Below are 12,519 nucleotides of genomic sequence, written 5' to 3'. Positions count from 1 at the left end.
AGCAGTTCGAAAGCACGCCAGTGCAAGTAGATAAATAGGTACTGCTGTGGTGGAAAGGTATGGTAAATGGCATTTCTGTGCACTCTGGCACTTGTAATGGTCCTCCGTGTGCCAGTAGCGGTTTAGTCATGCTGGCCACATGACCCAGAAAGCTGTCTGTGGACAAACACCGGCTCCCTTGGCCTGAAGAGCGAGATGAGCGCCACACCCCATAGTCGCCTTTGACTGGACTTAACAATCCATGGGTCTTTTACCTTTACCTTTTACCTTTAGCAATACGTACAGAGTCCTCATCTCCCTTCAATACTTGACTCAAGGAGCTTGGTTGAAAAATGTCTCTCCCCGATCCCTTGCTGACACTTCCCCAAGGCTCAGTTTTTCCACCAGGTGGCTGTAGAAGCAGATTCAGTGTCTAGCTACCTCTATTTTCTTACCGCCCCCCCCCCCCACAGGCAAACACAGGAGGCAAGTGTGACCTGTAACAAATGGTTGCAATATGGAGTGTTCCTGCTCAGTGTTTTAGCCAAAGGGGTGGGGGGAACAGAAGGAAATCAAACCTACAAGAAAACCCAGCAACCAGACCCATCAAGCTGGCATCTTAAAATCCAAAAATATTAATGAATTACTGTCAGTATGTGTGTACAGTGGTACTTCGGGTTAAGTACTTAATTCGTTCTGGAGGTCTGTTCTTAACTTGAAACTGTTCTTAACCTGAAGCACCACTTTAGCTAATGGGGCCTCCCGCTGCTGCCACGCTGCACGATTTCTGTTCTCATCCTGAAGCAAAGTTCTTAACCTGAGGTAATATTTCTGGGTTAGTGGAGTCTATAACTTTGCAAGTCTAACTTGCAAAGATGTTCATTATTGTTGATGAATTAAGCTTATGACGGAGATGGAGCACTGGCTGCGTTCCAGGATAGCTGTGGCAGGACAATGCAGCCAACTCAGCTCCCCCCAAGGAAGGGTGATGGAGGGAGGAAGCAGAGGAGTCGCTTGGTGCTAGCGAAACGTAGCCCCAAAGAGGCACCCACACATCTAGGCCTGGTCACTGCCAACCCTGCCTGCGAGAAGCAGTGCCTGCAGAATGAGAGCCACACACATACAAACGTATGACCACAGACCAGCTTCTGTCACCTCAGAGAACCCCTCCTGCAAGAACAATGGGGCCTACTGAGCACAGTAGCTGAACATGGGTTGTAGGAATGGTGGCAGCACTCTGGACCCTCCCCATTCAGCGAAGGCTGAAATTGCTACAGGCCTGCCTATACCTAAGCATAACAGACGCGTCAAAAAGCAGAAACATCAAGAAGACAAGATAAGGAGGCTTGCTGAATATAAGCAGAGAAATAAGCAGGATGCTTCAATACCATCAAATGAAATAATTTTCTCTGCTAATGAAAATGAAGAATAAATAGCTGGTGCCCAAGATAGAAATGATGGAAGTAATGATCGACATTAGGAAAATAAAGTATGCCTTCCACTTCTAATAAAAAGATGGGGTACTACACGTTAGAAATACATAATGTTGCTATGCAAAGTATCAGATATGGTGTTAGCCATCACCACTGCCATCTTTATGGATGTTGGCTTGATCACTGAAGAAGATAAGAGACTTGCAGTTGATCGCAATAAAGTGAGGAGGGTCTAAGAACAAGTTATGAAATCTCTGGATCTTTGTAAGAAGGGTGAAATGGGCTGCATCTTCTTTGATGATCGTGAAGATCATAGAATTGTAGAGTTTGAAGGGGATCCAAGGGTCATCTAGTCCAACCCCCTGCAATGCAGGAATCCCAGCTAAAGCATCCACGACACATGGCCATACAACCTCTGCTTAAAAACTCCCTCTTGTGGAAGTCTGTTCCACTGCTGAACAGCTCTTACTGCCAGAAAGTTTTTTCGAATGTTTAGTCGAAATCTCCATGAAGCCATTGCCACGAGTCCTACCCTCCAGAGCAGGAGAAAACAAGCATGCTCCCTCTTCCATGTGCTAGCACTCAAGTTATTTGAAGAAAGCTATCATATCTACTCTCAGTTTCCTCTTTTCCAGGCTAAACATATCCCGCTCCTTCAAGCGCTCCTCGTAAGACTTAGTTTCCAGACCCTTGATAATCTTGGTTGCCCTCCTCTGCACACGCTCCAGCTTGTCAACATCCTTCTTAAATTGTGGTGCCCAGAATTGGACACAGTATTCCAAGTGTGGTCTAAGGCAGAATAAAGTGGTACTATTACTTCCCTTGATCTGGACACTATACTGCTGTTGATGCAGCCTAGAATAGCGTTAGCTTTTCTTTTCTTTTCTTTTTGCTGCTGCATCACACTTCTGACTCATGTTAAGCTTGTGGTCTACTAAGACCCCTAGATCCTTTTCACATGTACTCCTACTATGCCAGGTGTCCCCCATCCTATATTTGTGCATCTGGTTATTTCTGCCTGAGTACAGAACTTTACATTTGCCCCTGTTGAAATTCATTTTGTTCTCTTGAGCACAGTTCTCCAATCTGTTAAGGTCATTTTGAATTCTGATTCTGTCTTCTGCAGCATTAGCTACCCCTCCCAGTTTGGTGTCATCTGCGAATTTGATGAGCATCCCCTCAATTCCTTCATCCAAGTTGTTTATGAAGACGTTGAACAACAACGGGCCCAGGACAGAACCCTGCGGCACCCCACATCACTTTTTCCCCAGGATGATGAGGAACCATTAATGAATACTCTTTGGAGTACTAAAATTATGCTGATTCACCACCTTTAGGGGCTTAGGCTGAAATCCTAACTATGGCTACTCAGAAGAAAGGCTGAATTTGATAGGGCTTACTCTCAGGGAGCCTTAATCTGTTGAGCACTGCTGCTGTCGACTGAGATCAGTGGGAGGTGTCTTGCAGAAATGCTTTGTGAATGGCATGATTAGAATTAAATTTGCTCTAATATATGCATAAAATATGAGTTATTCTAACTAGAAATAAGGCATATGGCTGTGATTGCTGTTTCATTCTTGCTTGTTGTATTATGTTTTGGGAGCAATAAAATTACATTTGCTCATCCTCTTCCAAGAAGATAATCTGAAGAATAAGGTGTGCATTGGGCTTGCCTGAAGATGGCAGCAAATTCCTACCAGAGTGTTTAAGCAGCAAACTTGAGATTTTACACCCCTCCTTGTCCCTTCCCCCAAATCTGTTCAATATTAGTTATTTGGTTTCTTGTAGTTGCAAAAGAGTTATAACTGGATCTAATCCTATGGCATACTAATTAAGGGATATTCAGGAGAGAAAAAGTCCAGAGTTCTAAAGAAGGATTATTTTTACTGCTCTTTGCTGAAAGGAAATCACTGTGCTGAAGCTTAAGAACGGAGAGTAATTATATTTATAGTTGCCATAGTTACAAGCATGTAATTAAAAAGAAACATATTTCAACAGTTATACTGATGAACTAAGAAAAGTATAGAATGAGCTTCTCCTAAGATCTGAGATATTATCTATCTAATCTCCCAAGTCCCTAAACAGCCACTCTTTGAGAGTCAGTTGTTAGCTACTACCTGAAATAAAACAAATAAATTTCAAGCCAAACTTATCAAATTCACATTTTGCAAAACTACACAAACCAAGATATAGCCATCCTTTGAAATTTGCGTTTCTCTGAATTTTGCGATGCAGTTGTCAAGCAAAGTAATGCATACAAGAAAATTAATGAACTGTGCGTAAAAATGCACATTTTAGTGAAAACAACACACAAAAATGCACTACATATGGGGAAATTGTTTTGCCATAATGTTTATTGGGAGAAAGTCACACTAAAAACGTGAACTGAATTTAAGATGGGGAAAATGAGAAACTAAGAAAACCGAAACTGACAGGTCCATGCACTCCTTCCTGATACCTAATTGTCAGCCAGTGCAGTTCTTTCAACAGCAGGGTAACAAAGTGGTAATATTATGCCCCAGTCAAGTCACTGTATTTTACAAAAGCTGCAGCTTCCGGGTCAACTTCAGAGGCAATTCCCTGGATAGTGTGCATTTCAGCAATCCAATCTGGAGGTTACCAGGGCATGGGCAACAGTGGACAGGCTATCCCACTTCAGAAAGGTCTAAAAGTGTATTACCAGCCAAAGCAAGTGAAAGGTTCTCCTAGCCATTGAGGTCAACTGGGCCTCTTGTGACAGAAATGGATCCAGGAGCACCTGCAGATACGAAGTTGCTCCTTTAGGGGTTGCAACCCTATTCAAAGCAGGCAATTGACCAATTATCTAGACTAGGGAACAGCTCCCCCACAGCACCTCCAGTTTGCCAGGATTCATCCATTCTTTTATTGGATTCCTCCACCGTACCAAGGCATCAAGAGCAATCACACCTCTTGAGGTTATGAAATATCATAAATCATTGGTGTTTGTTATGTGACCATTAAGCAATCCAAAATGGAATATACATGGGAATCCCAAGCATTTTAGTAAATGCTGTAATTCTATGCTAGTTGCCTTCATATTTGCCTATTTTTAACTTTTCAAAAGGTTTTAAATTCCCCCCCCTTAGTGATAAATGTTACTGTTTTATCATATTTGTAAACCGTTTTGAGGTTTTATTTACAATCAAGTAGTGTATAAATAGTGTATAAATAGGGACGCGGGTGGCGCTGTGGGTAAAACCTCAGCGCCTAGGACTTGCCGATCGCATGGTCGGTGGTTTGAATCCCCACGGCGCGGTGCGCTCCCGTCGTTCGATCCCAGCGCCTGCCAACCTAGCAGTTCGAAAGCACCCCTGGGTGCAAGTAGATAATTAGGGACCACTTACCAGCGGGAAGGTAAATGGCGTTCCGTGTGCTGCGCTGGCTCGCCAGATGCAGCTTGTCATGCTGGCCACGTGACCTGGAAGTGTCTGCGGACAGCGCTGGCTCCCGGTCTATAGAGTGAGATGAGCGCACAACCCTAGAGTCTGGCAAGACTGGCCCGTACGGGCAGGGGGTACCTTTACCTTTTTAGTGTATAAATATTATGAAATAAATAAGTAATAATAATAGTTTTGATTCAGCTGAAGAACATTGTGTTAGAATGTTGTACAAGCTCAATACCTTGTTATGGGCTGCTAGAGTTTTTTTCCTGGGTGACTAACCTGTAACCTTCCAAACGTTAGCTTTCAACCCCCTTCATTGACTATAGCCAATAGTCAGGTTCATGCGAATTCATTGAGAGTTGTAGCCCACTTGGAAAACCACAAATTAGCCTTGGTTTTAAACACTACTGCCTGCATTTCCCCTATTCACTGTTTCATAAACTGTAAGGCAATTTCAGAAGGCTGAAATTTGGTACACATTTAGTAGTAGTAAAATCTGAAAATGGTGCATTATTATGTGTCTTGCTCAGGGCTCCATAATAGTAGCTATCCATCCAGAAGAGAGCCAGTCTAGCCTCATAAGTGACAGAATGAAGGGACGTAAGGTATTACAGTCGTACCTTGGATCTCGAACACCTTGGCTCCCAAACAAATTGTCTCCCAAATGATCGAAACCCGGAAGTGAGTTTTCAAATGTTCTTTTGGAAGCCAAACGACCAAGGGTGCTTCCGCTGCTTCCGATTGGCTTCAGGAGCTTCCTGCAGCCAATCAGAAGCCGTGCTTTGGAGGTCGAATGTTTAGGAAGTCAAACAGACTTCCGGAATGGATTCCGTTTGACTTCCAAGGTACAACTGTACATGCTTGGAGAGATATTTTTGTTCCCTACCTCCACCAACCCCAGATACATTTAGGCATTTATGTGTACAGCAGGCTAGCTATATTTATTTATTTATTTTTTAAAAAATGCATCCACATAGCAAGAATTAACTGGTAAATTCTCTCTAATAAGACGACTGTACTGTTACATGACACCATACGAAGTAACTTTCAACAATTAAGTCAAATTTCCTAGCAGTTATTAGCAGCTGCCAGAAGAGGGCACTTTGAGTTTCCCCCTCTTAACTTTTTGACAGGTTTTCTTCTGACTAAACATTACCTATATGACAGGTTTTTAAAAATCTGTTTATTTATTTAAACAAGAACATATGCTTCAATGGAATACAAAAATAAAGAAATGGAAATAAAGTTGAATGAAAATAAAAATTAATCACGTGCACAAAATCCCAATTAGAGTAATTTCATTCACGTGTCTGGGAAAAAATATTATTGCTGGTGTTGGGGGGTAGTAACATTTTTAAAGGTATATTTTATTTATAAATATCAGGATTGTGTCCCAAGGCCTTATGATATTCTTACTTAAAGCCAAGAAGCAGCATATTTCACTGCAGGGATTTGATCATTGTTATTGTCATTAATGAATGAATTTTATTATTTCGGTCACAGACCAGTTCCAGCCCACATACAATATCAAGGAAGTCATAAAACATGATAGGGATACATTTGAATTTGCAATTAGGTATAACAGGGACAATACAGATATAGCAACAGTTAAAAAAAATTAAAACTTAGTCACTAACATATAACCTAAAATGATCATTTAAGGCCTTAATCATTATGATAGCATTAATGTATATAAAAAAAATTTGGCCACATAAATGAAAATAAAATGAAAATATTTGTCCTCTAGTATCGCTTAATTTTTAAGTTACTTTTTCAGCAATAACTATGGACTAGATTTGACTATGCCATAAGTTATTATTTTAATCACTCTGAATATTTCCAGTTTCTTGTGATGGTCATCTGGCACCTAAGAATAAATATAGACTCAGTTTGTTATATGTCATCTTCATTTGGCCCATCTCATATCTCCAGTAACGTTGACAAAGGGATTGATATTAATTCTTGTTTTATTATGAAATTAATTGATATGAACAACATCTCTCCAAATGCTGCCACTGGGTGACACTCCCACCATAAGTGGAAATATCAATTTCCCCCCCAGCATTTTGTGATGGACTAGGGTTAATGCATGATAAAATCCCTGGAGTAGAATGTCACCTGTGATTATTTTAAGAGGAGATTCTTGAATCTTTGTCAGGCTTGATTTCATACACACCTTGTTCCATATTCTTTCCCATTTAATGCAATCAATATCATAACAAACTATTTTATCAACATTTCTGTAATCCTTTTAGATCACTTGTATCTGACTTGGTTGATATTCTGTAAACGTGAGTGATCTGTCCTTTGGCACTAAAATCATGTGCCACAATCAAGGCTTCAGATGACATTAATTCTCTTTTTATTGCCGTTTAATTATATCTTTTTCTAAAAAAGGATCTAACCTGCCAAAGTTATAACCAAGAGTTCTCTTGTTATCTGAAATTTCTTTGAATTCTTGTTTTGTTGTAGGCAGACTATTATTATTACAGAAAGCCCTAATCCTATATAATCTGTTTATTGACTTTAAAAAATAATAACAATCTGCATTCTATCCTTGTTATAGAAAAGTAGATAATAAAAAGGGAGTAAGTGACTGGGAACCAGTTGCTTCCATCTAGATTTGAAAATTGTAATTACAGCTATTCTAGATTCTTAAGATTTTTATTAATGAAAAAAGCTGCCACTCCCAGGATACCATATTGACAATCATTTTGCATTCTTACCCACACTTTAACCTTTTCTTTCTTTACTAATAGCAAATCGTCTTAACTGATTTGCCGCATAATATAAATGAATATTGGGGATATGAAGAGATGTGAAACTATTCTGTTATTCTGCTCCTTCACTCTTCAGATATCTCCTTGTATATCTGTATTTCATTTCCAAATTCAGTTGCCACATTGCTGTGAGAACATCCCACATCCATTTGAAATATGATTTCAGTACTAACATATGATAAAGATAAATATTGGATCTGATAATGGGATAAATTCTACAAAACAGCTGCATTTCGGGGGGGGGACAAATAAAAAAAAATTGGATTGCAAATCAATTCTCTACAACAACTTTGATAATTTGGAAATGGAGCATGAAAAATCTTGCACCATCAATGCCCCTGTCAACTGCCATTATATTTAATTCTTTATTTGAAAATAGACCTGCCAATATCATAATACCTTTACGACCACCACACTTGAAATACTGTGTGCAGTTGTCTAGCAAAATGCATCTTCTCACAGGAACTCTGAAGTGACCATTGCTCGTGATAAAAAGTTATGTTATATTCAACATTCATCAGATATAACAAACTTTCTGGAGTGCTTCAGCATAGAAGTGTTTTAGCACCTTTTGAGATTCACTTCACTTTGTTTGTTGGTTTTGGAAATTGGCGCTGCCCGCCTTTGCCTACACTTAAAAATCCCCAATTGTACTGGCTGTATCTCAATTACACAACTGCCATCTTAAAGAGATGAGCACCATCTGTATGAAACCTAAAGAGACAGGTCTACTCAGTTCTTGCATCTCAAAAGTCCCTACAGGCATTGCCCTTGATAACTACTGCTTTGTTCATCCAAGGAAATCTATTACGGCTCTTTAAAACTTAAATTGCAATATACTTAAAACTAAGTATCACTTTTAGAAGCAGAATACAATACAGAATACAGGAGTTGTGGGGGAAAGGTTAAGAGAAAAGATAGCAAACCAAGACTGAATTGTTTGTCATCCTGAGATTTATAGACATGCAAGAAAAAGACCATATCAATTTTTCATTTCTTTCCAAATCAGAAAATGCCTTAACGGTGAAATAGATAACCATTTTGCATTAAAGACTACAATTTATTTTCAAAGTTCTCTGCAAAGTTTGATTGCTTCAAGCAGGGCTGGCCCAAGACATTTTGGCACCTGAGGCAAATCACAAAATGGCGCTCACCCTCCCTGCAGGGGAAGAAGGGGTGAATGAAGCTCTACATCAGAAACAAGGGATGGGAATAAAAATCTGCTGCCCCTATGGAGCCTGTCTGAGGTGGTTGACTCACTTTCCATCATGGGTGGGCTAGTCTTGGCTCCAATCCTAAGCAAACCTTTGATGGCATATACAGCGGGGAAAGATAGCTTTGCTTGAGCTGATCAGTGGTTCTTAGCGATGGGAGTTCAGTTTGATTCAGAACTGGGTTTGCTGTAGCTCATATTGTTCTGAGGCCGATTCCACACTACCAATTATAATATCAGGAGCTTAATATGATCTGGTTACCCCCAAGTTCCTGCAAACTCCTGAACCCTGTCCTGCCATCTTCTGGCAGTGGAAAAAGGTAGGGAAGTCTTAGTCTGCAAGCTTTCATTTGAAAATGTAGGTTTCTAGGCTTGGTTGACCCCTTTCTCATGGTGTTTCTAATAATAATAATAATAATAATAATAATAATAATAATAATAATATGCCGCCCATCTGACTGGGTTGCCCCAGCCACTCTGGGTGGCTCCCAACAAAATTACGGTAAAACTCAATAAAACACCAACCATTAAAAATGTCCATGAACAGGGTTGCCTTCAGATGTCTTCTAAAGGTTCTATCATCTCATTGACAACTGATGAGAGGATGTTCCACAGGGCGGATGCCACTACTAAGAAGGCTCCCTGCCTGGTTCCCTGTAGCTCCATGTCTCACAGTGAGGGAACAGCCAGAAGGCCCAGCTCATATGTTGCCATTGGTTCCAACAGGCTGTCAGGGTTGGGTCAGAAATGAGTCCTACTGAGGCATGGCAGCATTCACAACCATATTCACCCAACATATTAACACCTAATGCCAGGCCTAGACAAGCTAAAAATGCAACAATAGATTTTTCCTTTTCATATAGGAATAATAATAAAATAATGTACAGGCTGTTACAATAATGTTCAATCTCTGAGGGTGGAATTAGATGTTACAAGATGTTACAGCGAAATGCGACATTATGGAGTATTCAGGTTTCCACCCAGGCATTCATGTGCCCTCTCTCATGCATTCCTCTTCCTCCAAATTGTGGTTTTCTGCAACACACACTCAGTACTCTATGGTCACAGAGCATGCTCAGTCCTCAATCAATTGATTTGGGGTGGGTTGGTTGTTCTTTGCTTCTGTAGGTTCCTTTTCTCTAAAGACTTTTTTGGGGGGTACTTCTAGAAATCTCAGAGTTCCTCTGTGATCTCGTTTTGGCTATAAGCCCCTCAGCACTCACTCACTGAATTTGTTGTTAGGAGGAGTCTTGGAAATGCAGGGCTGCCATGGAAAACAGTAGCCTCAGATCTTAGCTTCTTCCTTTTCCTCTCTCTCTGGTTATATTTTGTAAAAGAAACTGCATATACACAATGCTGTTTCAAGTTTCTTTGCCCCTACTCTGCTTCAGCCAGCAAAGTGCAGCAGGGGTGAGGAAACCCTGAGAACAACGACGCCATGTGATGCACCATCTTTTACTAGACAATGTGCGAGAGATGGGGCTGCTCTTTTTGGTGGCAGCAGGAAATCTTCTATAATGACTAGTTCTACCAGGCTAGTCAGACTCCTCTGCTTTTAACTAAGCTTTTAAGTAGTTTTTAAGCAGTTTTTAACCACTTCCTGGTTTTAAACTCTCAGTTTTAACGTTTTACTAGCTGTTTTATTACCTCCTCGCTTTGTTTTTAGTTTATTGTTTTATTGTTTTATTGTTTTATTGTTTGACTGGAGAACGGCGGGGCGGAGCAGTGGGTCGAGGGAAGCCACTTTCTACCTCCGAATAGCGATGCCCCAAGCTCGCAGAGAAAGCACCTTGCTCTCAAGTTAAAGAAATCTGGAGCATAAAGTGAAGTCTCGGAGCAACAAGGAGAACCCGGAGAGAAAAATTTCGTGGAGTTCAGCTGACAGCCGAAATCAGCACAGACGCAAAGCTATATGCAGAGCGGAAAAAGGAAAGTGAGTTGCCCTAGCGGCCATTGTTTCTTTCCCCCTACTAACTTTTTTAAAAAAGTAACTTTTTAAGAAGATACACTGAGTGTTTTATCATTGTTTTAAGTGATAAGGAAGGCTAATAGCTGAAGGAAACCTGCTGTGAACTTTTAATGCAGCTGAGCATTGTAGCGTGTTTATTACAACAATAAAGAAATAATTTACAACTTTAAAGAAACAATGGTGGTGACCAGAAGTGGCTGCAAAACCTCAGGCTTTTCTCTGAAGGCTGTAAGACCCACCTTTAAAAGAACCACTCTAAAGAATGCGCAAACAAAAATCACTCGCTTCTACATGAACAAAGCAAAATGTGGAACAAATGAGGAAACGACTGAAATGAGTGAGAACAAGAACAAGAAGGGAAGAGAAATTCTACTCTCTCCTACCAATCTCTCTTACAGCCATAGTGAAGGACTGGTTATGCAAAGAAAGGAGTGTACTAAAAGCAGTGATAAAAGCCTGAATATATTGGAAGCAACACAAAATATCCTCGATACAGCCGATGAGGCATCCCCGAAACTGAAAGCCAAATCCCAAGTTCCCCCCGAACCATCGTTAGATCAAAAAATGGAGGAACTAATGTTAAAACAAATTTCGGAATTGGCCTCGGGAAACAATAAACCTTCGAAAGACTCTTATCCTCATTCCCATGAGACAAATGAAGAGGGTCTCTCAATCATCAAATGGCTGGTGCTCCTTACTGAGGACATTGAATCCATAAAGTCCTATCTGGACATTTGCACAAAAATTCTTACCATCATGGCTGACTCCTGTAAAACTTTCTGGAGAAAACCCGTCGGAATGCCTGCAGATTCAGAAAGTAACCATGGCCTCGCCTCCACCCTCTGTAGGAGTGGCCCATTAAGGAAGGGTAAGAAAGCCTGCAGAGCTAATGCTTGTAAAAGAAGACCCATAGTTGTAAAGAATGTTAAAAAAAGTAAAAACATAAAAAAAATTTAAGTCAGTGCATTATAAAAAAATGGTTTTTAAAAAGCTTTTTAACCTACTTGAGAGCACAACAGCCTCTGGGACTAGAGGAAACCTGGTGAAGTCTTTAGCCAAGAAGTCAGTTAAACAAGATTTGCCCCCAAACGTCTGTGCTGATAAAGCTCTGGATTGTCTAAAACCTTCAGCGCATGCTCCACCACCAAGCCCTAAGCAAGATTTATTGCCCCAAGACCCATGGTCCTACGTTTTAACCATAGACAACTCCAAATCCAATAAGGAGAGCATTCCAACAAATAAGAACTGGAAGCTGGTGTTGCTTCAAAACAAGCTTGTTTTTTCAAGCTATCCTAAGCCTCCAGGATTTATATCACAAGAGGATCGCAAAGTCCATTTACTGAACTTCCTTAAGGCATACATGCCAGGTACTTTGAGTAATCCCTCGGAGTTGGACAAAGTGGAATATCTATATTTTGATGGCTTGCTTGCAAGGGCGGTGGTTACATTCCATGATCGGAGATTGACAAAACTGATATATAAACACAGAGAACACCTAAAGACAAGTGGTGTAAAAATATCAAGATACTTTAAAAATGAGGCCTCTCCTATTCCACTATTCCCCAGTCCTGAATCCTCGACTGCAGCACCTCATCAAAAGGCTGAATACCACACTTTAATTGATATAAAAGCCAATGAGGACTCGCCTAATCACCATCCAGAGTTACTTACTAATGATCTTCTAAGACCAGACTCTCCTGGGACTTTATATGAGGCGAGCCAAGGTAACGGGTTTGATAGT

The sequence above is a fragment of the Podarcis raffonei genome, chromosome 1, assembly GCF_027172205.1.
Source record: "Podarcis raffonei isolate rPodRaf1 chromosome 1, rPodRaf1.pri, whole genome shotgun sequence".
NCBI lineage: Eukaryota > Metazoa > Chordata > Lepidosauria > Squamata > Lacertidae > Podarcis > Podarcis raffonei.
This window is presented reverse-complemented; position numbering follows the sequence as displayed.